The sequence below is a fragment of the Podarcis gaigeae genome (genome assembly GCF_964106915.1).
Source record: "Podarcis gaigeae genome assembly, chromosome: 18".
NCBI classification, from domain to species: Eukaryota; Metazoa; Chordata; class Lepidosauria; order Squamata; family Lacertidae; genus Podarcis; species Podarcis gaigeae.
Genome location: NC_139696.1, coordinates 3,528,724 through 3,556,244, shown reverse-complemented (window position 1 = coordinate 3,556,244; position 27,521 = coordinate 3,528,724). Strand labels below are relative to the sequence as shown.

Below are 27,521 nucleotides of genomic sequence, written 5' to 3'. Positions count from 1 at the left end.
TCGAGCGTCTACAAAGCCCACAACACCTTTGGTCAAAGCTGTTCTCCAACTGGAGAACTTGCAGGCCAGTGTTTCCCAGTTGTCGGTCTTTATACTACATTGTTTTAGACTTGCCTTGAGAGAGTCTTTAAACTCTTTTGTTGACCACCAGCATTACACTTTCCATTTTTAAGTTCGGAATAGAGCAGTTGCTTTGGAAGACGATAATCAGGCATCCGAACAACATGACCAATCCAATGAAGTGGATGTTTCCCTCTTCTAAAGCCACCCAAAATCGGGAGCGACAGTCACACTTCAGCAATGCATTGTGTGAAGAAGAACTTTCTTTCACCTGCCCCAGGTCTTCCAGCATGTCTAGGAGTTCTAGAGAGAAGCTTCTCTCTCCAATTTCTGAAAGCCAGGCATCAATTCACACTATCACATTCTCTTCTCCTTGCTTTTTCTCCAACCAAATTCCTTTGTTGATTCCTGCATTGCATGGGGCTAGACTAGATGACCCTTGGAGGTTCCTTTCAACTCTACAATTGTATTATACACACACACACACACACACACGCCATTTTATTGTTTTATTTTTGTTATTTTTGGAAAATTAATAATATCAAACCATACCGACTTCCCCTTAGTCCCTTCCTTGGATCCGTTGTTTATCAACATACTGCATGTCCATTGCAAAGTTATAAACCACTGTATTATTTATTGTCCATTCAAAAATAAATTACAGGCAGTATTAAATCCCTGCCAATGTATTAATCTGAGTACATTGCTTTTGAATATATGCAATAAACCCCTTGCAATCTTCCTTAAATTTGTTGTCGTCTCTTCCTCTTAGTTTCATTGTCAATTTTGCCATTTTAGCATATTCCATTAATTTAACTTGCCAACCATCTTTCCAATGTTGTGCTAATAATATTCATGTGGCTGTAGTTGCATACATAAATAAGTTCTTTAGTGATCTTGATAAATCCACTCTGGTAATACCTAGTAGGAAAGCTTCTGGCTTGTTTGTTTTTTAAACATCTTCATTTCATTATAAATCATTTCCCAATGTTTCTTTCCAATTTTACAATCCCACCACATATGGAAAAAATGTCCCTTCTGTTGTAAAACACTTACTTTCTTTTGTTTTGTACATTTTTGCTAATTTCACTGGAGTTAGATACCATCTATACATCATTTTCATATGATTTTCTTTAATCGCCACCCAATTTTACAATTCTAAATAAGTTCCAGACACTGCAATATTTCTTCACGGGGACTTTCTTTATCCCCTTAGATCATTTTGACTGACCTTCTCTGGTTTTCTTCTTCCAAACCCTGCAGCACGCTAGATTTTTATAATGACAATATGATACTGGCCTTCCACCCCACCCCAGTCCCTTTCCCTATGATGCCAAGTATGTCTACTCAGAAACAAGTTCCATTGAGCTCCATGGGATTTGAATGCAGGGCTTCCTTCAGACTTACTGTGCGATTCCTGATTTTAACTCAGAAGTAAGCCCCACAACAAGGGAAGCGGGTGGAGCTGTGGTCTAAGCCACAGAGCCTAGGACTTGCCGATTGGAAGGTCGGCAGTTCGAATCCCCGCAACGGAGTGAGCTCCCGTTGCTCGGTCCCTGCTCCTGCCAACCTAGCAGTTCGAAAGCATGTCAAAGTGCAAGTAGATAAATAGGTACCGCTCCAGCGGGAAGGTAAACGGCATTTCCGTGCCAATCACGTCAGCCCCCCCCCCCCCATGATTATGAAGCTATTTTCTTTCAATGTCAATCAAGGCTACTGACATTAGCATGCAACCATGTTACTGGGGGGGGGGCGGGACGCGGGGGGCGCTGGGGGTTAAACCACAGAGCCTAGGACTTGCCGATCAGAAGGTCGGCAGTTCAATTCCCCATGATGGGGTGAGCTCCCGTTGCTCGGTCCCTGCTCCTGCCAACCTAGCAGTTCGAAAACACGTCAAAGTGCAACTAGATAAATAGGTACCACCCCGGCGGGAAGGTAAACGGTGTTTCCGTGTGCTGCTCTGGTTCGCCAGAAGTGGCTTAGTCCTGCTGGCCACATGACCCGGAAGCTGTACGCTGGCTCCCTCGGCCAGGAAAGTGAGATGAGCACCGCAACCCCAGAGTCGTCCATGACTGGACCTAACGGTCAGGGGTACCTTTACCTTCTTAAGCCCCACAACTGTTCAGTGCAGTTTGCTCCCCATAGGATCACAGCCACAATACGCCATCAATAGACAGGTTGGTTAAATCAGTCCAATTAATAGATTTCATATTTTGAGCCTTAATGTGCAGAATGGAATGGAATGAGAGCGGAGTGGAAATCAAAGCTTCACATTGCAGAGTTTGGGGTGGGGTGGGGAATAATAATTTGCCAGGCACATTAAAGAAAAATTCTCTGGGTTTTTTGTTTTTGTTTTTTGTTTAAAAAGCAATGTTTGATCTCACCAGGTCCACTCACCTTTATTAAGGTCGTTAATTTAAATTGTTCACAATAATTCCTTAACCTCTGCTTAATTGCTCCGCAGAAGAGCGATCTGCCCTGCAAATTGGGACCTGGTTCCTCAATGCATGGAAACTGCACCCCCTGCAGGTGATGACTGGTTACTACATGAGGTTTTTTAAATAAAAAACCCCAGATCTTTGTATTTTCACCCCCCCCAAAAAAAAAAAAAACTGAAGGAATCGAAGGAGACAAAACCGAGGGTTCCGAAGAATTGTTTCAGGGTTCAATGGCCAGAAAACAGTTTTGAAAAGTACCCGCAGCATACCGTAAAGATTTGGGAACTCTGAAGGTTATCGAAAACCCAGCCAGATTGGCGAGGTATTATTACCCCTTCAGCTCTTCAGGTTTGCAGGTGGGGGGCATTCCCAATTCTAACTGGCGATGCTGTCGATTGAGCTTGGGAACTTTTAAATGCAAAGCAGAATGGTCTACCAGTGAGCTTTGTCCCTTCCCTTAAAAACAACAACCAAGGTTCTGGTCCTCCTAGTTCTGAATAAAGGGGTGGTCTAAATATGAAGCGGGTGGCACTGTGGGTTAGACCACAGAGCCTAGGACTTGCCGATCAAAAGGTCGGCAGTTCGAATCCCCGCGACGGAGTGAGCTCCCGTTGTTCTGTACCAGCTCCTGCCAACCTAGCAGTTCGAAAGCACGTCAAAGTGCAAGTAGATAAATAGGTACCGCTCCGGCGGGAAGGAAAACGGCGTTTCCGTGCGCTGCTCTGGTTCGCCAGAAGTGGCTTAGTCCTGCTGGCCACATGACCCGGAAGCTGTACGGTCGATAAAGCGAGATGAGCGCCGCAACCCCAGAGCCAGTCACGACTGGACCTAATGGTCAGGGGTCCCTTTACCTTTACCTTAAATATGACACAGAATCACAATTATAGAGATGGAAAGGACCCTGAGGGTAAGGTTACCAGATTTTTTCCAATGAATCCGGGGACACTTTTCAACTTAATGGATTTTGTATGGGGACTGTTTTATAAATCCAGGGACTGTCCCCAGGAAATGGGGTAGTCTGGTAACCTTACCTGAGGGTGATCTAGTCCTGCAATGCAGGAACCACAGCTAAAGAATCTCCGACAGATGACGATCCATCTTTGTTCAACAGCTTCCAGTAAGCCACCTATTGAGGGAGCCCATCCCCCTGTCGGAAAATCCTTCCTAAAGTTTAGTCGGCATCTCCTTTCTTGTCGTTTGAATCCATTGGTTTGGGTCCTTCCCTCCAGAGCAGACTCTGGCCACATGACCCAGAAGCTGTACGCCGGCTCCCTTGGCCAATAAAGCGAGATGAGCGCCACAACCCCAGAGTCGGCCACGACTGGACCTAATGGTCAGGGGTCCCTTTACCTTTTACCTTTACTCCAGAGCAGAAGAAAACAAGCTTGCTCTATCTTCCACGTGACAGCCCTTCAAATATGATGTATATGCACACACACAGAGCGGTACCTTGGTTCTCCAACTTAATCCGTTCCAGAAGTCCATTCCAAAACCAAAGCGTTCCAAAACCAAGGCACGCTTTCCCATAGAAAGTAATGCAATATAGGTTAATCCGTTCTGGACTTTTAAAAACAAACCGTAAAACAACAATTGAATATGAATTTTACTACCTAACAAGACCATCGATCCATAAAACGAAAGCGATAAGTGATGTACTGCAGCCACACAATCAATCCATCAGTAGCTGAACAGGGTTCCACACAGTAAAAAAAAAAAGCCACAAAAACAAAAACGCAAAATAGCAAAAAGACAGAAATCAGCGTAACACTCAAAACGGAAGTGTAACACTCAAAATGGCGCACGTTCAGCTTCCGGAAAAAGTTCGCAAACCAGAACACTTACTTCTGGGTTTGCAGTGTTTGGGTTCCTAGTTGTTTGAGTACCAAAGTACCACTGTATATAAAATTCATTCACAGAAAAATATTCTTGTAAATATTAAAGTTTAACAGAAGATTCTTTCGAATCCTAGGACTCCCCTCCTCCCCGCCATGGGTTCATTGAAAAACTTTTCCAACTGCGTATTGTAAGTCCATCCAGTTTATAGTCCTCCATTATATCCAAAGTCTAGGTATTATTGCAAGAGTTATTTAAAACCTGCCAAAGAGTTCAAGTGTCGTTCAGATACAATCTATATTTTTCCCATTCTCTGTTGGAGTTTTGATCTTCCTGATTCCTGATTTTCCCAGTTAGCCTTGCCATCTCTGCATAGTCCAAGTTTCATCTGCCAGTCCGCCTTCGTAGGTATCTTGTCGTCTTTTCAACTCTGGGCAAGGAACACCCTTATAGCTGTTGTGGCGTACATAAAAAGTCTTTTCAGTTCTTTCGGTATCTCTGCACCTACAAAAAAACCACTTCTGGTTTTTTAACAAAGGCCATTTAAAACATTATTTTCAACTCCTGATATATCATCTCCCAGAATTCCTTTATCACTTTACAGTTCCACCACATGTGGCGAAAGGTGCCTTCCTTCTCCTTACATTTCCAACAAATATTATTTGAAGATGGCTATTGTGCTACCTTTCCGCTTTCTCTGGGCAAAGCATCCCCAATTTCCGTTCCTCATAAGGCTCGGCTTCCAGACCGTTGATCATTGCCCTTCTCTGCACACATCCTAGCTTGTCGATACCGTTACTTCTGTCAGAGCTTCAGTATGCTGATGACAACGTAGTGTGTGCATGCTCAGAGGATGACCTCCAAACCATCCTAAATATCTTTGCAGAAGCTTACGAAAAGTTTGGTCTGTCGCTCAACATCCAAAAAACCAAAGTGCTGCACCAACAAGTACAAAATAACCCCTCTGCAGTGCCACAAACCCAACTCAGTGGTGTAACGTTGGAAAGTGTCAATCACTTCTCCTACCTAGGCAGTTATCTTTCCACATTGATGCCGAAATCCAGCATCACCTGAGCTCTGCGAGTGCGGCATTCTCCTGACTGAAGGGCAGAGTGTTTAAGGACCAGGACATTCACAGGGAAACCAAAATGCTTGTTTACAAAGCTCTTGTACTACCAACCTTACTGTATGCTTGTGAAACGTGGACCACTTATGAACACCATCTCAAACTCCTCGTAAGATTCCATCAACAGTGTCTGCGAAAATTTTTACATATCACTTGGGAAGGCAGGTGAACTAATACCAGTGTACTGGAAGAAGCAAAGATCGCCAATGTTGAAGCAATGCTCCTTTGTTGGACTGGTCATGTTGTGATCAACTACCGCCCGGAGACCTACGACCCCACTGTGGAAGGACATGTGGATCCAGAATTGGCCTCCACAGTCACTTATGGACTCATTATTAAAACCGTGTTTATGGAAGACAATCTTACTCAGAGCCAGTGTGGTGTAGTGGTTAAGAGTGGTAGTCTCGTAATCTGGGGAACCGGGTTTGCGTCTCCGCTCCTCCACCTGCAGCTGCTGGGTGACTTTGGGCTAGTCACACTTCTTTGAAGTCTCTCAGCCCCACTCACCTCACAGAGTGTTTGTTGTGGGGGAGGAAGGGAAAGGAGAATGTTAGCCACTTTGAGACTCCTTAAAGGGAGTGAAAGGCGGGATATCAAATCCCAACACTTCTTCTTCTTCTTCTTCTTCTTCAGCTATGAGGGAACGCCGAAGAAGAAAAAGAAGATGATAAAGGACGACGACATTCCCAGATCTACCTGCTTGGGATTAAACCTGGGACCTCTTTGACCCGTTCTACGCTCGTTTTGAGGAGGCACTGGGGATCTGGGTATGCGCAGCAAGGCCTTCTCCGTGTTTCGCGGCAAAACAGTGGGGTGTGACCCCCTTGCTTCTCCAAGGTACCATCAACATGTTGTCAAGCAGGGGGCCTCTTGACCTCTGGGCCGCAAACAAAGCTGCCTCTCCTCCGTTTACATGAGAGATACATGTCTTTCTGGCCTGTGTCACACTCGGCGCTGGCAGAAGATTGGCAGGGGACAAGGCCGGTTTCCCACACGGGGGGGCAGCACCCGGATATGCACTCCTCGCCTCCCCGCGGCAGGCGTAAAATGCCGATTCTCATTTGCGCCTGTCAAACAGCGGGTAAATCCTGGGGTGGGGGGGGGGCTGAGTGTGTGTGTGGAGTGGGGGAATTGTGCCAAGAGAGGAATGACCGGCTTTTTTGGGGGGGATTGTTGAGGCCTGTCCATGCCAAGAGAACAGAAAGAGACCACAAAGCAAGCCGTTTTGCAACCGACTGCCGCACAACCTTGCCACAGCAGCGGCAGGCGAATTTTAGCAGAAGAAAAGTTGCAGAAGGAAAATTCGGGATTTCCGAAAGCGACAAAACGATGCAGTTTTTATTTATACGAAAACCAAAAAAACACACAACCGTCCAATCCACCACCACCCCATCTTCTCGCCTTGTCAGCGCGGCGTCGGCTGTCACTCACCGGCCTTTCCCCGAATTCTCCTTCAAGTTGTCATAGCGAGACGGGGGGCCGGGTGTGGGTGGAGGGGGGCCGGATTATGCTAACGCGGTGTCCAGAATCGATTCAAGTGGAACGCTTGTTTGACTAGCGGAACCGCTGGTTTGAGCGGAGAGCGTTGAGACCCTGGATTTTCCCACCTTCCCGGAACAATTTGGCATTGTTCTGGTTCCAGGCTCGGTGAGCTCTTGTCCTGGAGCTCTGAATGACAGAGCTTTTGAGTCTATGCGAGGCTGCTTTGAATTTCTAAGGCCCTCTTGCGAAGTCCCCATGGTCTCCCACTTCTGTTGTCTTTCCCTTCTAACCCCCCCCTTTGCACTCTTTTGACTCCCCCCCTTGCTCCAATTCTTCTAATTCCAAGCCTTTAGATCCCTAACATATTTCCCCCCTCTCTCATCCGCATGCCCCCGTCTCCCTCCTCCGACCGTCCAGAATTTCACTTTGCTGCAGACATTTCCCCTTTTCGGAGCAAAATATATAGAGAGGGGAGGTGGATTTCGGGGAGAGCTGGGGAAATGTTAGGATCAGGGCCTTTCCCCCCCTAAAAAAATGTACTCTCATTTTGACTCAAGAAAATCACTGTTTCATAGTTCAAATTGGGAAAAATAAAGATAGTAAAGGGACAAAAGTACAAAGATTCGCAAAATGTTTAGGGGTATGCGTACCCCCAGAAAAAAGAGCACTGGTTAGGATGCTTACCTTATTCCCCACACCACACCACCCCGTGTTTTTTTAACCAGCGCAGCTACTGTTTTGCACACACACACACCTGTGTTTTAAATTCAAGGGCTGAAAAAACGAGCCCCGTAGAGGAAAACTTATTATTTGTTGATTTCATGAAATCTACACACTGCCTGATTGTATTTCCCCTCCAAAAAAAGCAGTTTACCAAAAGACAAAGCAATAAAATTATTAATAAGATAAATGAACAACAATGATTTGAAAAAAAAGTAAATAAGGAAAACACATTAAAATTCTCACGACCTTTCTAAACATCTGGGGAGGCTTGCCTGAAATATTTTTGTTGTTTAGTCTTTTAGTCGTGTCCAACTCTTCGTGACCCCCTGGACCAGAGCACGCCAGGCCCTCCTGTCTTCCACTGCCTCCCGCAGTTTGGTCAGACTCATGTTCGCAGCTTCGAGAACACTGTCCCACCATCTCGTCCTCCGTCGTCCCCTTCTCCTTGTGCCCTCCATCTTTCCCAACATCAGGGTCTTTTCCAGGGAGGCTTCTCTTCTCAGGAGGTGGCCAACGTCTTGGAGCCTCAGCTTCAGGATCTGTCCTTCCAATGAGCACTCGGGGCTGATTTCCTTCAGAATGAAGAGGTTGGATCTTCTTGCAGTCCACGGGACTCTCAAGAGTCTCCTCCAGCACCAGAATTTAAATATTTTAGCAGGCACCAAAAATAGAAGTTATTGATTGATTGCCTACATATTTTGACCTTTCTCCTTCAAGGTGCTCAAGGTGGGCTACGTGGCTTTCCCCCTCTCCATTTAAACCCTACAACAAGCCTGAGAGGTAGGCTAGGCGGAAAGGTAGTGACTCACCCAGCGAGTTTCTTCTGGTTGAGTCATGCAGTGCCAGATTTACGTATAAGCTAAACAAGCTATAGCTCAGGGCTCCTCTCTCTTGGGGGCCCCAGAAAAATTAAAGGGGGGGGACTAGATGTACACTTCCAAAACATAAGATAAAAAACAAATAAAATAAAACCTACATCTAGCAACAGTGTTTTGTGTTGCGTAGGCTCCTGTGATGTAAGTCATGGGCCCCGCCTGCTAGCCTGCTCCCTAAAATATTCCTGGTTTGCTCCTTTCTATATATAGGGTGCCTACATTCTGCAGGGACTGGTTGCATGGCCACATGTGCAAATGGCTTGAGATACCTATTAGGTCCATGTATGACCATATAGCATACATTCCACACACAAAAACGGCGACCATTTGTTGTTGACAAAGGACAGCTGGACATAGAAAGGGCCCTGTTACCTTCAGTAGCTTAGGGCCGCATCAAACCTAAATCTGGCCCTGGTTGAGGGGGAGGACTTGAACCCTGGTGTCTCCCAACTCTACAATTCTATGATTCTATATTTGGCTCACTGGAAGGAAAGATCGTGAAGCTGAGGCTCGAGGCTTTGGCCACCTCATGAGAAGAGAAGACTCCCTGGAAAAGACCCTGATGTTGGGAAAGATGGAGGGCACAAGGAGAAGGGGACAACGGAGGACGAGATGGTGGGACAGTGTTCTGGAAGCTACCAGCATGAGTTTGACCAAACTGCGGGAGGCAGTGGAAGACAGGAGTGCCTGGCGTGCTCTGGTCCAGGGGGACACGAAGAGTTGGACATGACTAAACGACAACATATTTGGCTTTTAAAAGCTGCAAACACTTTCGCCTTTCCCTTTCCAAGAAGCTGGCCCGGTCCACCATCGCTTCAATAGTTTTGGCTCTCTGAGACTTATAATCAAATATTAGAGTTGGAAACCCAATGGGTCACCTAGACCAACCCCCCTACAACGCAGGAACAACCCAACAAAATTATACCGGAATTCACAGGCCTAAAGTAGCCACGCCAGTTAATTTCAGTGGATCTACTCTCACAGTTTGGCTAACATTGGATACGGTAAAGGTAAAGGACCTCCTAGATGGTTAAGTCCAGACAAAGGCGACTACAGTGGTACCTCGGGTTACATACGCTTCGGGTTACATACGCTTCAGGTTACAGACTCCGCTAACCCTAGAAATAGTGCTTCAGTTTAAGAACTTTGCTTCAGGATGAGAAGAGAAATCGTGCTCTGGCGGCAAAGCCGCAGCAGGAGGCCCCATTAGCTAAAGTGGTGCTTCAGATTAAGAACAGTTTCAGGTTAAGTACGGACCTCCAGAACGAATTAAGTTCTTAACCCGAGGTACCACTGTATGAGGTTGTGGCACTCATCTCACTTTCAGGCCGAGGTTGCCGGTGTTTGTCTGCAGACAGCTTTCCAAATCATGTAGCCAGCAGGACTAAACCGCTTCTGGAGCAACGGGACGCCGTGACGGACACCAGAGCGCACAGAAACGCTGTCGACCTTCCCGCCACAGTGGGACCTATTTATCTACTTGCACTGGCGTGCTTTCGAGCTGTTAGGTTGGCAGGAGCTAGAACGGAGCAACGGGAGCTCGTTCCATCACAGGGATTCGAACCGTCATCCTTCTGATCAGCAAGGCCCAGAGGCTCAGTGGTTTAGACCACTGTCTGAAGCGCTTTCTGTGAGATGGGATGTGCAAGGCCGTCTACGGTGTTCTGAAATACGCCCGTACGTCAGATTTGTAAGGAGCTGTTTCTTCACTCCCGTCCCTAATAATCCCTAACATGGAATTCTGCGCTCTCTCTCTCTTCTTCCCCCCGACTGCCAATGCACACTGAGCTGACATTTTGATAAAACTATCCGCCGCGACCCAGAGTTCTCGTTCCTGGGAAGGAGACATCAGCCAGCATAAATACTCTGGTGCCAGGGGGACAAGAGCCTACCTTTAATCTCCCAGACGAAAAATAAAATAATAATAATAAAGCACCATTCTGCCTCCTGCTTTCCAAGAAGCCAGTCTTCTTCCCCACTCACTCTCTCTCATGTTTTCAGCAAATATAGAGGTTATAAATATATGAATTTATCAGCAGAGAAAATCCATTCTTTTACCTGGAGCGAAATGCTAACGAGGGCTCTCTGCCAGCGCGGCTGACAGTTCCAAAGTGTGTTTCAGTCACAGGCGAGACAACTCACTTCTAGGGGGAAACGAGAGAAGGAAAGTCAGGCAGGAGGCAATGGCAGAAGGAGAGACCGTGGCGGGAAGAGGGAGCGTGGTGTAGTGGTTACAGCAATGGTGCTCTGCTCACAGGAAACCCTTAGGGCAGTCTTGCCTTTATACTGCATCCCCCAGAAGCTCTGTCACGGTCCAGTTCACGGTCGATCAAAGTCCCGACTGGGGAACGTCGGGACCGGTGGCAAGATGGTGGGGTGGGGGCACGAACAGGAGTCCAGAAGCCAGGAAGCCAAGGGTCCGAGGGTCGAGGAGCAAGGAGTCACGAAGTCAAGGGTCCGAGGGTTGAGAAGCAAGGAGTCACGAAGTCAAGGGTCCAACGGTCGAGAAGCAAGGAGTCATGAAGCCAAGGGTCCAACGGTCGAGAAGCAAGGAGTCACGAAGTCAAGGGTCCGAGAAGCAAGGAGTTACGAAGTCAAGGGTCCGAAGGTCGAGGAGCAAGGAGTCACGAAGTCAAGGGTCCGAGGGTCGAGGAGCAAGGAGTCACGAAGTCAAGGGTCCGAGGGTTGAGAAGCAAGGAGTCACAAAGCCAAGGGTCCAACGGTCGAGAAGCAAGGAGTCAAGAAGTCATGGGTCCGAGGGTCGAGAAGCAAGGAGTCATGAAGTCAAGGGTCCGAGGGTCGAGAAGCAAGGAGTCACAAAGCCAAGGGTCCAACGGTCGAGAAGCAAGGAGTCAAAAAGTCATGGGTCCGAGGGTCGAGAAGCAAGGAGTCACGAAGTCAAGGGTCCAACGGTCGAGGAGCAAGGAGTCACGAAGTCAAGGGTCCAAGGGTCGAGGAGCAAGGAGTCACGAAGTCAAGGGTCCGAGGGTCGAGGAGCAAGGAGTCACGAAGTCAAGGGTCCGAGGGTCGAGGAGCAAGGAGTCACGAAGTCAAGGGTCCGAGGGTCGAGGAGCAAGGAGTCACGAAGTCAAGGGTCCGAGGGTCGAGGAGCAAGGAGTTACGAAGTCAAGGGTCCGAGGGTCGAGGAGCAAGGAGTTATGAAGTCAAGGGTCCGAGGGTCGAGAAGCAAGGAGCCAAGGTCCGAGAATCAGGAAGCAAGAAGCCCAACACAGCAAGGTAGGGCACGTGTTGCCATGGCAAAGAGCCGAAGGGAAATGCTGACCTTATATCCCTTCCTGGCTCCTGCCACCAGGTGCTGTGAGTTACCAATCGGCCTCACGTGTGTGGCCGCACCTTGCCTCTTCAGAACAAACTTAGGAAGGTCCCAGTCCTGCAAAGTCCTACTGGTCCCAGGGCCTGGCTCCTGCATGCACTCCTGACAAGCCCCAGCCAACATGGCTGTTTTGAGCTACCACTCCTAAGTCACAGAACCATAGAATCATAGAGTTGGAAGGGACAGATGGCCACCCAACCTCTGCTTGAAAACCTCCAAGGAAGGAGAGTCCACCACCTTCCACCCCACGGTCAAACAGCTCTCACTTTCTGATGTTGAGTCAGAATTTCCTTTCTTGCCACTTGAAGCCATGGGTTCGAGTCCTACCCTCCGGAGCAGGAGCAAACAAGCTTGTTCCCTCTTCCATGTGACAGCTCTTCAGATATTTGAAGATGGCTCTCATATCCCCTCTCGGTCTCCTCTTTTCCAGGCTAAACATACCCAGCTCCTTCAACCGCTCCTCACAAGGCTTGGCGTCTAGACCAAGTGCGCATTTTGACATGCGAGCTTTCTTGCTTAGTTACTCACTATCAGTTTTTTAGATAGAGTAATGTCAGGGGCTATGTGACCATCTCTGACTCCTCAGTGTGGCGGAAGGTGGAACCAGTGTGGTGTAGTGGTTAAGAGTGGTAGTCTCATAATCTGGTGAACTGGGTTCTCGTGTCCGCTCCTCCACATGCAGCTGCTGGGTGACCTTGGGCTAGTCACATTCCTCTGAAGTCTCTCAGCCCCACTCACCTCACAGAGTGTTTGTTGTGGGGGAGGAAGGGAAAGGAGATTGTTAGCCGCTTTGAGACTCCTTCAGGTAGTAATAAAGCGGGATATCAAATCCAAACTCTTCTTCTTCTTCTCAAAAGTTTCCATCAACTTTGTCTCTGAAAGTTTTTACACATCACTTGGGAAGACAGGCAAACTATTGCTAGTGTACACCAAGAAGCAATGATCACCAATGTCGAAGTGATAATTCTGAAACAACAACTTTGTTGGACTGGTCATGTTTTTCGGATGCCTGATTATCGTCTTCCAAAGCAACTACTCTACTCCAAACTTTAAATTGGAAAGTGTCATGCTGGTGGTCAACAAAAGAGGTTCAAAGACTCTCTCATGGCAAAAAAATGTAGTATAAACACTGACAACTGGGAAACACTGGCCTGCGAGCGCTCCAGTTGGAGAACAGCCTTTACCAAAGGTGTCGTGGGCTTTGAAGACACTTGCACTCAGGACGCAAGGGAGAAACGTGCTAAGAGGAAGGCATGCTTGGCAAACCCTCACCAGGATCAACTTCCGCCTGGAGACCTATGTCCCCACTGTGGAAGGACATGTGGATCCAGAATTGGCCTCCACAGTCACTTACAGACTCATTGTTAAAACTGTGTTTATGGAAGACCATCTTACTTGGCTACGAGTGATCGCCAAAGAAGAAGACACCAACTCTTTGAGTTCCTTATGCTGATGGCCACCATTTTTTAATTCCCGGGTGCCTGTGGATCAAAGCTAAGCTGCTATCAACTATGGTTTTGCACAGGCTGGGAGCGCAATGAGCTTTTTGTAGAAATACCACCGCCACCAACCCCAAAAGAAATCAACCCGCCCTCCTGAAAAACAGTCAACAGTGCCCCTCATCGTGGCCACGTACGAAAATGGAGGGGCCATTATGCCTCAGGCCTACACAGCCCTTGACAGTTGAACACGCTCTGGTCTCAGAAGGCTCCAGGATAATGCATGCCTCAAACCCTCTTGGCTGCTAGTAAGAAAGTTGAAGAGGGCCTTAGTTAGCATTTTGCTCTGGGTTATAAAAGAATGGATTTTCTCCGCCGATAAAGTTTTAAATTTAGAAGCTCTACGTTTTCCAGAAAGCATGATGGGCGTTGGAGGTCTGCTATTAGAAAGGATTTGGTGCTGAGGGACTGACATGAATAGAGAGAGGGAGAGATGGAGAGTGGAGATTTCCAAATACTTTAATTCCCCTTTTCTCTATTTCTAGAAAGAGCAGGGCAGTGGAGAAATTAAATATACGTGCTTTATTATTATTTTTTAAGTGAACAAAAGGAAGGGAGGTCATCAGGTGTCCTCCCTCCACAGATGTAAAGTAGTCCCAGGAAGTCGATTCCGTTCCCGTTTAAAATAAGATTTTATTCCGGCATAATGAGAGAACAAAATAATTAATTTCCTTCCTCTTTTCAAGTCAAACGAATGGAGAGCTAAGCGTCTCGATTTGAAATGGGCGATTCCCCAGTCTCGACAAAGCCCAAAGCGGAACTGGCTGGACGAGAGGACAGATTTAGTTGAAATAACGCCGGAACGTCGAAAAAGCCCTGAAGCGGAAACCGACCAAAAGGGACCCATCGAGCCTAGCATCCTCTTCTCACAGTGGCCAAATGCCCTAAGAACCTAGGAATCTAGATAGACTGTCTCTGAACCTGGAGGTTCCACAAGAACCTAAGAAGAGTGTGATGGATTAAGGAAATGGTCTTTCTGGTCCAGCAGCCTCTCCTCACAACGGCTGTGATGGCCTGGGATTCGGACTCGGAGGCTGAACCTGAGGAATCCCAGCCTGCACAGGAGTCCCCGCCTCCAGAACCAGCTGAGCCGGGGCTGGGGCTTGAGCCTGAAGGGTCCTCACCTGTGCTGGGTCCTCAGGTGCAGGCACTCTGGCTCCTGAGGGGGTGGAGGACCCGTTGCCTGTAGGTGCTCCACTCTCAGCCCCATCAGGGGAAGGTGAGGTTGCCTCTGGGTCCGGGAACCCTCCAGCCTCTCCTGAGCTGCAGAGGCTCAGGGCAGAGAGGCGGAGGGAACTAAGTTCCCGCAGGAGGAGTGCTCACCTCCAGGCCAGGAGAAGCGAGTCACCTGAGGATCGGGGCCGCCCTATGCCTCAGGGCAGATAAAAGCCAGCCAGTCCCAAGTTGCGGGAGCAACATTGTTGGTAGCCAGTTCCTGCCTGCACCCTGTCCTGCTTCTCTGCCGGAGCTCCTGACCTCACCCTGTCTCCCTACTGCACCCTCGTCCTCAGACTGGACTCGGACCTCGCCTCACGGTTAACCCTCGGGACCAGAACAACAGCCAACCAGATGCCTTAAGCAGAACCTGAGCCACTCTGCCCATGTGTGATCCCAACAACTGTTATTCAGATGTAAAAGGTAAAAAGGGAAAGGACCCCTGGACGGTTAAGTCCAGTCAAAGACAACTATGGGGTTGCAGTGCTCATCTCGCATTCAGGCCGAGGGTGCCAGCGTTTGTCCACAGACAGCTTTCTGGGTCACGTGGCCAACATGACTAAACCACTTCTGGTGCAATGGGACACTGTGACGGAAACCAGAACACACGGAAATGCTGTTTACCTTCCCGTCGCAGTGGTGCCTATTTATCTACTTGCACTGGTGTGCTTTTGAACTGCTAGATGGCAGGAGCTGGGACAGAGCAACAGGAGCTCATCCCATTGTCGGGATTCGAACTGCCAACCTTCCGATCGCCAAGCCCAAGAGGCTCAGTGGTTTAGAAGCAGACCACGTCTGACAGTTGTGGAAGAACATACAATCCCTCCTAGATATCCTTTTAAAAATTATTGCACATCCATGATGGTTGGTGCTCTCGACGCTGACAGAGCGGTCTCACACGATTCCCTCTTCCAATACTGTCTGTGCTTGCAAAAGTTTGGGATTGGCCGCGCTGCCCACTTCCAATCAGCACCATTTCCTGTCCTTTTTCCAGTTGTTGTTTAGTCGTTTAGTTGTGTCCAACTCTTTGTGACCCCCTGGACCAGAGCATGCCAGGCCCTCCTGTCTTCCACTGCCTCCCACAGTTTGGTCAAACTCATGCTGGTGGCTTCGAGAACACTGTCCCACCATCTCGTCCTCTGTCGTCCCATTCTCCTTGCGCCCTCCATCTTTCCCAACATCAGGGTCTTTTCCAGGGAGTCTTCTCTTCTCACGAAGTGGCCAAAGTCTTGGAGCCTCTTTTTCCGACATCACAAAGCAGGGCTCGGCGATGTCGTGGGGCGGTGACATCATAAGGCAGACCCCGGTGGTGTCACAAGGGTGTCAACCCCTGAGAGCCCCCAAAAGACACCCTGATATGGGGGTTCGAGATTTGGGGCACATGGGTTTGGGCATGTGCCACTTTCCTTCGCTGCTTTGCCACTGTGATGGGAAGGGCTGCCGATTCCATCGGGCATCGCGGCCCGTAGGCGAGAGGGCAAAGATTTTACATGAACACAGAACGACCGGGGGACTTGGCTGAGCGCTCACGTGGAGTTCAGGTCACCAGGAGCCGTGAAGACCCCAATGGCCGCCAAGATCTTTGAGACCATGAGCCGACTAGGCCTGGGTCTGGCGCTTGCCGGTGGCATAGTCAACTCTGTTGTTTACACCGTGGATGCGGGCCACAAGGCCGTCATCTTTGACCGCTTCCGGGGCGTCCAGGACGTTGTGGTGGGAGAAGGGAGCCACTTCCTTGTCCCCTGGGTGCAGAAACCGGTCATCTTCGACTGCCGCTCTCGCCCGCGCAACATCCCAGTCGTCACCGGGAGCAAAGATCTACAGAATGTGGACATCACCCTGCGGATCTTGTTCAGGCCGGTGGCAGCGCAGCTTCCCTGGATCTACACCACGGTGGGCGAGGACTACGACGAGAAGGTGCTGCCCTCCATCACGACCGAGACCCTGAAGTCGGTGGTGGCTCGTTTCGACGCCGGCGAGCTGATCACCCAGAGGGAGCTGGTGTCCCGGCAGGTCAGTGAAGAACTGGCGGAAAGAGCAGCCCCCTTTGGTCTCGTCCTGGACAACGTTTCCTTGACGCACCTTACATTCGGGAAGGAGTTTGTGGAGGCCGTCGAAATGAAGCAAGTGGCCCAGCAGGAAGCAGAAAGGGCCAGGTTCATGGTGGAGAAGGCCGAGCAGCTGAAAGCCGCGGCGGTCCTCTCCGCCGAAGGCGACGCAAAGGCCGCTCAGCTCATCGCCAGCTCGCTGGCTTCGGCGGGCGACGGACTCATCGAACTGCGCAAGCTCGAGGCAGCCGAGGACATTGCTTTCCACCTTGCGCCGTCTCGCAACGTCACCTACCTGCCCACGTTCGTCCAGCCAGCCCAGCAAATGAAGCCGGCATCCCCGCCCTAATAGATTTAGCCGCAGTTTTAAAGCTTTCCCCATTTTTAGGGGGATTGAAAATGCAAGATGTCCTGATTAAAATGCATTGGAAATCCCTCTGTTTGTTTTCATTGTTTATTTATATATATAAATTATATAGTGGTGGCTTGGTTCCCGAACGGCTTGGCTCCCAAACGCCGCAAACCCGGAAGTGAGTGTTCTGGTTTGTGAACATTTTTCGGAAACCGAACGTCCAACCTGGCTTCCGCTTGAGCACAGGAAGCTCCTGCAGCCAATCAGAAGCCGAAACTTGGTTTTCAAACATTTCAGAAGTGAAATGGACTTCCGGAACAGATTAAGCTTGGCTCTTTTGTTTTTTGCCATCTATTTTGCGTTTTTGTTCTTGAGGCTTTTTCGGTTCATTTGTTTTTATGACTGTGTGGAACCCAGTTCAGCTACTGATTTGACTGATTGTGTGACTGCGCAAATGGATAAAAGTCCTCCATCCAAACAATGACTATCACCAGTGCAGGTATGAAAAATATTTAATTTAAATTTTTATCCTCTACAATACTGTCTTATTTATTTTATAGTACAGCTCATTGATTATTGCTTTCATTTTATGCACTAATGGTCTTGTTAGAGAGCAAAATTCAGGTTAAATTGCTGCTTTAGAGGTTGTTTTTAAAAGTCTGGAACAGATTAATCCGTTTTGCATTCCTTTCTATGGGAAAGCGCGCCTTGGTTTTGGAACGCTTTGGTTTTGGAACTTTCGACTTCCGAGGTACAACTGCAATGGATGTGACTACGTAGTCCTGGTAATTTTAATGGGGGTTCTACTTTGAGAAGGACACGGGGTCTTATTAGATGGTGCTTAGAAAGCTCTATAGTTGAGTGGGCTGCAGAGAAATAAATACATCTTTGTGGCGATGATGACTGGGCTGGTGAGGGTGGAGGGCAGAAGATCTTATCTGAAAGGAAATGGCGAACCAAAGTCCCCACATTAAAAACAAGGCACAGAAAATAACCCAACCAGGATTCTCAGAAAGTATCTCTATTAGAATATTATTTTTCCTCATATCTGAGACAATTCCAGGCTTCCTTGACGTCTCCTGACTGCCAATGACTCCTTTCAAACAGAGAGCCTTGCTTGGTTTTCGTTTCATATCTCTTTTTCCCCTGGAAAACGGAATACATTGACTCTGTCTCATGTCCTTCTGGTGTCCCTGTTATGTTCCTGAGATTTCGGGAGGGGGCTGGTGGGACGGCTGGATTTGCATCCAGTTTCTCTGAGCTGGAGGGAAGAGGAGGGGGGTGGGAGGGAGAGAAAGAGAGAGAGAGAGAGAGAGAGAGAGAGAGAGAGAGATGGCTGTCTAAGGATAATGATTATTTATCACTGTTTCATCTCCACCATCCGCCGAGCTCAGTGTTTTATCCACAGCAAATAAATAAATATGTTTAAACAGAGGACACTGCCAAGCAGGTCTGCAAACATGGAATTGGCTCCCTTTTCCCCATCCTACCACTGCCCTCTCTGGTTCCTCTGTGGCATTTTTGGCATTTCTTCTGAGCTGGTCTGAGTTGCCCAGGCCCGAAATTACCGTATTTTTTGCCCTACAGGACACACTTTTCCCCCTCCAAAAATGAAGGGGAAATGTGTGTGCATCCTATGGGGCGAATGCAGGATTTTGCTGAAGCCTGGAGAGCGAGAGGGGTCGGTGCGCACCAACCCCTATTGCTCTCCAGGCTTCAGGAAGCTATCCGCAAGCCGTAGGAGCCCGCGGGAGTTCCCGCCGGGCTCCCCAGGCTTGCGGACAGCAGCCAGCAGCCCGAAGCCTGGGGCGCGCTGTCCTATGGGGCAAATGCAGGCTTCAGGAAGCTATCCGCAAGCCGTGGGAGCCCGTGGGAGTTCCCACCGGGCTCTCAAGGCTTGCAGACAGCAGCCTGCATCCCAAAGCCTGGGGCGTGCTGGGTGGATCAATGGTCTTGACTTGCCTGAGACCCAGCCTTTTCCTGCGGGTGAAAGGCTTATAGGGACATAGGAAGCTGCCTTTTAGCAAGTCAAGACCATTGATCCACCCAGCTCAGTATTGTCTACACTGACAGCCAGCAGCAATCTAGAGTTTCAGGGGGGGGGGCATTCCCAGCCCTACCTAGAGATGCTAGGGGGGTTGAACCTGAAACCTCCTGTGTTCAAAGAAGGTGCTCTCTCACTGAGCAATGGTTCTTCCTCTAAAAATAAAGATTCCAGTCCTCATTGTTCTGAATTAAGGGAACATGGACTGCAAGAAGATCCAACCTCTCCATTCTGAAGGAAATCAGCCCTGAGTGCTCACTGGAAGGACAGATCCTGAAGCTGAGGCTCCAAGACTTTGGCCACCTCAGGAGAAGACAAGACTCCCTGGAAAAGACCCTGATGCTGGGAAAGATGGAGGGCGCAAGGAGAAGGGGACAACAGAGGACGAGATGGTGGGACAGTGTTCTCAAAGCTACCAGCATGGGTTTGACCAAACTGCGGGAGGCAGTGGAAGACAGGAGTGCCTGGCGTGCTCTGGTCCAGGAGGTCACGAAGAGTCGGACACGACTAAACGACTAAACAACAACTTCTTTCCAGTGGGGACTCAGTGTCCAACCTCGGCAGGCAGACCACAGTCCAGAACCAGAGAAGCAGAGGCAGCCAAGCAGAGGGCGGGGGGTTCCGGGTGCCAACCTCGGCGTGGCTCTCAGGTCCACGCGCCAGTTGTTCTGCAGACAAGTCCGGTCTTGCTAACCTCCAGCCGCCGTTGGTGAGCAACAACCTGGCTCGAAACGACTGCAACTTTTCTTTTATAGGAAAAGTGAAGCAATCTGAGCGTCATCACAACTTGGCCACAATAAGGAAATTTTGTCCATGGTACGACTGTTTTCCACCTTCACATTTCGACTCTCTGGGACCCTATCTGCATAACCTAGCAATTCCAAAATAAAGACGCTCTTTTACTCTTGCAACATTGAATGTATTGCCCTCGGCTGCACCTGAGGGATGATTCCAAATATTCCACACGAAAAACGCTTATGTCCCTGTGGAGATAGCAGTCCCGAATCGGTGGCGCATGCCCTTCTGGCTTGCACCCTTTATAAAGACTTGAGGAATGAGATTATCACCCCTCCTATATTGTCCATTCCGGGTCGCCCAGCCACTGCCCCAGTGTCCTCTCTCCGGGCAGATCAAGATGAGCAGGTGACAGCAAAGGTGGCAAGGTTTTTTGCTGGGGCAATCAGAATAAGATCCACTATTTGACCATTGATTCAAAACCCCAAAATGTATTTTATATAATTGACTTTTTCTTTCTATTCTTTGTATATCATATCGTTGTTCTTTTGCTATGACCGATGGCTGATGCAAATAAAGATTCATTCATTTATTCATTCAACGTCACAACGCCCAGCCACTACCATGCACCGTATTTTTCGCTCTATAAGGCGCACCAGACCACAAGACACACCTAGTTTTTGGAGGAGGAATACAAGAAAAAAAAATATTCTAAATCTCAGAAGCCAGAACAGCAAGAGGGATTGCTGCGCAGTGAAAGCAGCAATCCCTCTTGCTGTTCTGGCTTCTGGGATAGCTGCGCAGCCTGCATTCGCTCCATAAAACGCACACACATTTCCCCTTACTCTTTAGGAGGGAAAAAGTGAGTCTTATAGAGCAAAAAATACGGTAATTTCTCTTGACAATCAGAATAAGGTCCACTATTTGACTATTGATTCAAAACCCCAAAATGTATTTTATATAATTGACATTTTATTTCTATTCTTTGTCTATCGTATTTATTGTTTTATTTATTGTTGGTTGGTTGGTTGATTCATTCATTCTTCCTTCTTCACTGTCCTTGAACCCCCCACATGATGTTCCGGCATTGCGGGGGGCTGGACTAGATGGAACTTTGGTTACCTTCCAACTCTCCCAATCTACGATTCCATGAGATAATCAGTCTTCCACTCCCCTCCCTTTTCACAGCTCGGTGAACACCGGTGGCTGAGAGCCAAAGCGTTGTCATCTGCGAGCCAGATCTGGGGAGAACCGTGTGTCGAGGGAGCCGGATTCAAGTTCCCAGCACCGCAAAAAAGGGAATTTTGTTGTGCTGCCCTTTGCCGGGGGCCAAGTCTGACAATTCTGGGAGCCGAATATCGCCCCCCAGATCCAAGAGTCTCAGAGCCCCTGCCGCAACGGGTTGGAAGGGTCGAATCCAGACGGAGGAGCGGAAGGAGAGGGCCGACTCCTCGCTTGCTAACCAGCCGGAAGAAATGGAGCGTGTTATTAAAATCCCATTAGCACGCATTTCGCATATTCAATATCCAGAACGCCGTCAGAGGAACCCATGGCGAGGTGCGACCTCATTCGCTTGCCCCTGCTGGAGCGCTAATTTCCTACCTTGTAGGTACAAGAGAAAGGCCGTGTTAGAATTCCTCGCCGATGCAAGGACATCGTCTGCCTTCTGGGAGCCTGCAAATGGATGATCCCAGAGGCGGAAGAATGTCCTTGGGCTGGCGGAGAATTCTAACACCCTCTTTTACATGCTGCGGCGGATACGGCACTCAGAGCTTCTCTGCCTGGTCTCCTGAGCACTAGGGGAGAGGTGGGCTGGGCCGGATTAAGAGATGTGCTGCGGGCCCCAAAGCGCCAAGGGCCGGAGCAGTGCTGGGTTAAGATGTACGCAAGCTTTAAAGACCGGAGTCTGAAGTCACCCGACGGCATGGCTGGACCCTGCCCCAAAATATAGGATGCAGACCTTATGCTGTTGTTGTCTAGTCATGTCTGACTCTCTGTGACCCCCTGGACCAGAGCACACCAGGCACTCCTGTCTTCCACTGCCTCCCGCAGTTTGGTCAAACTCATGCTGGTAGCTTCGAGAACACTGTCCCACCATCTCGTCCTCCGTCGTCCCCTTCTCCTTGTGCCCTCCATCTTTCCCAACATCAGGGTCTTTTCCAGGGAATCTTCTCTATACCCACATCAGATTATGGATCTGTTTAAGAACATAATACCCCAAAGAACCTAGGAGTTCAGATAGACTGTCTCTGGAGCTGGAGGTTCCATAGAAGAGCCCAGCAGCTGGGTTGCGCCAAAGGAGGCCTATCTAGTTCAGCATCCTTCACAGGGGCGGAGGAAGGGGGTGCAGTGGGTCGGACCGCCCCGGGTGTCACCACTGAGGGGGTGACAAAATGCCAGGCGGCACTCACCGCAGAGCCTGCAGTGTGCCTGAGCCACGCATCTATCCTGGGAGAGACACGGTGGCTTGGGCGCAGGCTCCGTGCTGCCCAAATGTTCCACCTGCTGCCTCCCCCCCAGCTGTAGGGCGGCTGAGTGGGAGGAGGCAGGCAGACTCCGGAGGCCCCGCAGTGCGCCCTGCCCCATGGGCAAACTGAACCTGGCGCCATCTGCTTTCAAAATCTGTACTCTACCACTGAATAGTAAAGGTAAAGGGACCCCTGACCATTAGGTCCAGTCGTGGCCGACTCTGGGGTTGCGGCGCTCATCTCGCTTTACTGGCCGAGGGAGCCCGCGTACAGCTTCTGGGTCATGTGGCCAGCAGGACGAAGCCGCTTCTGACGAACCAGAGCAGCGCACGGAAACGCCATTTACCTTCCCGCCGGAGTGGTACCTATTTATCTACTTGCACTTTGACGTGCTTTCGAACTGCTAGGTTGGCAGGAGCAGGGACCGAGCAACGGGAGCTCACCCCATCACAGGGATTCGAACTGCCGACCTTCTGATCGGCAAGTCCTAGGCTCTGTGGTTTAACCCACAGCGCCACCCATGTCCCTTAACCGCTGAATATTTTCCTTTAAAATAAAGCAAGATTCCAGTTCTTATGGTTTGGGGGTGGGTGGGAATGTGAATAGGGATATATAGGGTGTTGGGTTATACCAAATCAGGCCTATTGGTCTGATCCCTTTGCCAACCTACAGAGAAGGAAGCAGGGTTTTTTTGGGGGGGAGGGAAAGTGGGGGACAAGACAGGCAGCTTTACTGACCCTTTTGGCAGTTAAACTTTGAAAATGAGGCTTGAAGATAGTGAGATTTTGCATCAATCTGGGTCTCCTTTTAAGACATTGCTTTTCCCTCGTTCTGAAGGCTTTGCACCCCTCATTCCAAAGCTTGGGGGTCCGGCTCTCCATCGTGCACCCCCATCCTTCTCTCTCTCTCCCTCGTCTGCCTTCCAACATCTTTTTAAAAGAAGGGAGAAGATAAAATCCAGGCGCCTTTTAACCTGTGATCTGCTGCGTCTTGATGTTACAATTCCTTTCCCCGCTGGAAGGTTTAACGCCTTCACCCCTTTACTCCTTTGGAAAGGTTTTAAATGCAAAACAAAGGAAGATGTGCTGCGCTGATCTTAAAAGAGAGGCCTTCACTTTGGGGAAAGACCCATAGCTCAGCGGTAGAGCTTCTGCTTCACAGGCAGAAGGTCTTGGGTTCAGACCCTAGGTAAGGCTGAGAAGGTAGCCCTTTTCCAAAATCCTGGAGCTCTGCTGCCACTCAGTGCAGGGCAGTCAGTGATGCAGCAAGGTTGTGGCTCGGGAAAAAGCAGCTTCCAGTCTTCCTTTTTAAATCAGCCTTTGGTTCATGAGGTCTGGAACCATCAATAATAATAATTATTTATTTATGCCAAAGGTCCAACAAAGGTCCGTATAGTCAAAGCTATGGTTTTCCCAGTAGTGATGTATGGAAGTGAGAGCTGGACCATAAAGAAGGCTGATCGCCAAAGAATGGATGCTTTTGAATTCTGGTGCTGGAGGAGACTCTTGAGAGTCCCATGGACGGCAAGAAGATCAAACCGATCCATTCTGAAGGAAATCAGCCCTGAGTGCTCATGGGAAGGACAGATCCTGAAGCTGAGGCTCCAAGACTTTGGCCACCTCAGGAGAAGAGAAGACTCCCTGGAAAAGACCCTGATGTTGGGAAAGATGGAGGGCACAAGGAGAAGGGGACGACGGAGGACGAGATGGTTGGACGGTGTTCTTGAAGCTACCAGCATGAGTCTGACCAAACTGCGGGAGGCAGTGGAAGACAGGAGGGCCTAGCGTGCTCTGGTCCAGGGGGTCACAAAGAGGCGGACATGACTAAACGACTGAACAACAACAACAATTTATTTATACCCCGCCCTTCTGGCTGGGTTTCCACAGCCACTCTGGGCAGCTTCCAGCAAAATATTAAAATACAATGATTCGTCAAAAATTAAAAGCTTCCCTAAACAGGGCTGCCTTCAGATGTCCCCCTTCATTTGAGGATCACGGAGTGAGCACAATTCAAAGAGTTGGTGATGACCTTGAAAGCCCTAAACAGCCTCAGCCCAGTATCCCTGAAGGAGCATCTCCACCCCCATTGTCCAGCCTGGACACCAAGGTCCAGCTCTGAGGGCCTTTTGGCAGTTCCCTGATTGTGAGAAGTGACGTTACTGGGAACCAGGCAGAGGGCCTTCTCGGTGGTGGCACCTGCCCTTTGGAACGCCCTCCTGTCAGATGTCAAGGAAATAAACAATGATCTGACCTTTAGAAGACATCTGAAGGCAGCCCTGTTTAGGGAAGCTTTTAATGTTTGATGCTTTATGGTGTTTTTCATATTCGGTTTGGAGCCGCCTAGATGGGTGAGGTATAAGTAATAAATTAGTAGTAGTAGCAGTAGCAGTAGCAGCAATAGTAGTATTGTTGTTGTTTAGTCGTTTAGTCGTGTCCGACTCTTCGTGACCCTCTGGACCAGAGCACGCCAGGCACTGCTGTCTTCCACTGCCTCCCGCAGTTTGGCCAAACTCATGCTGGTCGCTTCGAGAACACTGTCCCACCATCTCGTCCTCCATCGTCCCCTTCTCCTTGCGCCCTCCATCTTTCCCAACATCAGGGTCTTTTCCAGGTAGTCTTCTCTTCTCATGAGGTGGCCAAAGTCTTGGAGCCTCAGCTTCAGGATCTGTCCTTCCAGGGAGCACTCAGGGCTGATTTCCTTAAGGATGGAGAGGTTTGATCTTCTTGCAGTCCATGGGACTCTCAAGAGTCTCCTCCAGCACCAGAAGTCAAAAGCATCCATTCTTCAGCAATCAGCCTTCTTGATGGTCCAGCTCTCACTTCCATACATCACTACTGGGAAAACCATAGCTTTTACTATACTGACCTTTGTTGGCAAGGTGATGTCTCTACTTTTTAAGATGCTGTCTTAAAATAGTAGTATTAGTATTATTAATTGGCCTGACTCAGTTTAGCTAAGTTCCCCTGTTCTACATTCCCGTTTTCCATTTTTCACTTTTGCCACGAGCCGCTTTAATTGGTATCCACACAGAAAAGCAGGAACACAAATAGGAACACAGAATGAAACCCATCAGGAAAAGCCACAACGACACTGATAAAGAGGCCAATAGCCCCGCCCTGTGGCCATTACCCACGACAGCAGCTGCCCAGCGGAATATAAGGACTTGCATCTATCTCTAGGGCTGGGCAAAGGTCCCTGGTCTCTCCTTCGCTTACAGCAGTGGTCTTCAACCCGTGTGCCATGGCTTCCTGGGGTGCCTTGAAGGATGGTCAGGGTGCCATGGGCAACACTGGCCTCTCTGCCCCTCTACTCTTCCCTCCCTCCTCTGATGCCCTCTCGTGTCGTTGCCTCCAAAGGCAGAGACGCCACTGTATTCTGCTCTGGTCAGACCTCACCTGGAGGACTGTGTCCAGTTCTGGGCACCACAGTTCAAGAAGGACACTGACAAACTGGAAGGTGTCCAGAGGAGGGCAACCAAAATGGTCAAAGGCCTGGAAATGATGCCTTATGAGGAACGGCTAAGGGAGCTGGGCATGTTTAGCCTGGAGAAGAGGAGGTTAAGGGGTGATATGATAGCCATGTTCAAATATATAAAAGGATGTCACATAGAGGAGGGAGAAAGGTTGTTTTCTGCTGCTCCAGAGAAGCGGAAACGGAGCAATGGTTCCAAACTACAAGAAAGAAGATTCCACCTAAACATTAGGAAGAACTTCCTGACAGTAAGAGCTGTTCGACAGTGGAATTTGCTTTCAAGGAGTGTGGTGGAGTCTCCTTCTTTGGAGGTCTTTAAGCAGAGGCTTGACAACCATATGTCAGGAGTGCTCTGATGGTGTTTCCTGCTTGGCAGGGGGTTGGACTCGATGGCCCTTGGGGTCTCTTCCAACTCTTCTATGATTCTATGAAAGGCTGGCACAGCTGTTTATTGCAGCACCCCTGGCTATAAGCTCCATAGGCGAGTGGTGCCTCTGGGTTTGGCCAAGGGGTGCTGGGTGCAGGGGCTGAGGCGGCCATGGAGCAAGTAAGCGGGCAAGCAAGCGGGCAAGGGAGCGCAGCCAGCCAGTCCGCCAGCCCTTGCTGTTGGGAATGGACAGACAAGTCCCAGGCCCCTGTGGGGCAGTGTAAGGAAGCACCTCTCTTTGGGGTGGTTGGGGGGCAACTCAAAGACCAGCGACTGCCCGGAGGACGCCCAAGCGAAGAGAAGAGGAGGCTGAGTAGGATTTGCCACAGCACCTGATCACAAGGGCATCTCCGCAAAGCTGGATGTTGGATGATTTATAGAACATAAAGCAATTTCCCTAGGAAGAAAGCTGGCAGCATTCGAGCCCTTTTAATAATGTTGTTGTTTAGTAGTTTAGTCGTGTCCACCTCTTCGTGACCCCCTGGACCAGAGCACGCCAGGCCCTCCTGTCTTCCACTGCATCCCGCAGTTTGGTCAAACTCATCTTGGCCTCTTCAAGAACTCTGTCCCACCAACTCGTCCTCCGTCGTCCCCTTCTCCTTGTGCCCTCCATCTTTCCCAACATCAGGGTCTTTTCCAGGGAGTCTTCTCTTCTCCTGAGGTGGCCAAAGTCTTGGAGCCTCAGCTTCAGGATCTGTCCTTCCAGTGAGCACTCAGGGCTGATTTCCGACTGAGAGTTGGATCTTCTTGCAGTCCATGGGACTCTCAAGAGTCTCCTCCAGCACCAGAATTCAAAAGCATCCATTCTTCGACGATCAGCCTTCTTGATGGTCCAGCTCTCACTTCCATACATCACTCCTGGGAAAACCAGAGCTTGAACTAGACAGACCTTTGTTGGCAAGGTGATGTCTCTGCTTTTTAAGATGCTGTCTAGGTTTGTCATCGCTTTTCTCCCAAGAAGCAGGCATCTTTTAATTTCGTGGCTGCTGTCACCATCTGCAGTGATCATGGAGCCCAAGAAAGTAAAATCTCTCAGTGCCTCCATTTCTTCCCCTTCTATTTGCCAGGAGGTGATGGGACCAGTGGCCATGATTTTCATTTATTTGATGTTGAGCTTCAAACCTCTCCTCTTTCACCCTCATTAAAAGGTTCTTTAATTCCTCCTCACTTTCTGCCATCAAGGTTGTGTCATCTGCATATCTGAGGTTGTTGATATTTCTTCCGGCAATCTTAATATTAATAATAAATAATAATAATGATTTAATAATAATCATTTTATTATTTATACCCTGCGTGTCCAGCTGGGTTGCCCCAGCCACTGTGGGCGGCTTCCAACACACACTAAAGCATAATTTTAAAAATGAAACGTTAAAAACCTCCTGATACAAAGT

The 27,521-nt window shown here is 49.2% G+C and overlaps 1 protein-coding gene and 1 pseudogene across 3 annotated transcripts in view; one reads left to right on the top strand and one right to left on the bottom strand.

The window, feature by feature from the left end:
• Positions 1 to 27,521, bottom strand: part of EFNA2 (ephrin A2) — a 264,065-nt gene that overhangs the window by 191,793 nt on the left and 44,751 nt on the right. The window contains exon 1 of one of the 2 annotated variants that reach the window (XM_083720797.1): positions 10,596 to 10,621. The exons of the other annotated variant lie outside the window; for it this stretch is intronic. The gene's annotated coding sequence lies outside the window, so the exon portion shown is untranslated. Of the gene's footprint in view, positions 1 to 10,595; positions 10,622 to 27,521 lie in introns of those variants that run through there. 2 annotated transcript variants of the gene reach the window in all.
• LOC310835919 (prohibitin 1 pseudogene) lies at positions 15,881 to 17,068 on the top strand (annotated as a pseudogene). The gene has a single exon. The product of its transcript is annotated as a prohibitin 1 pseudogene (transcript).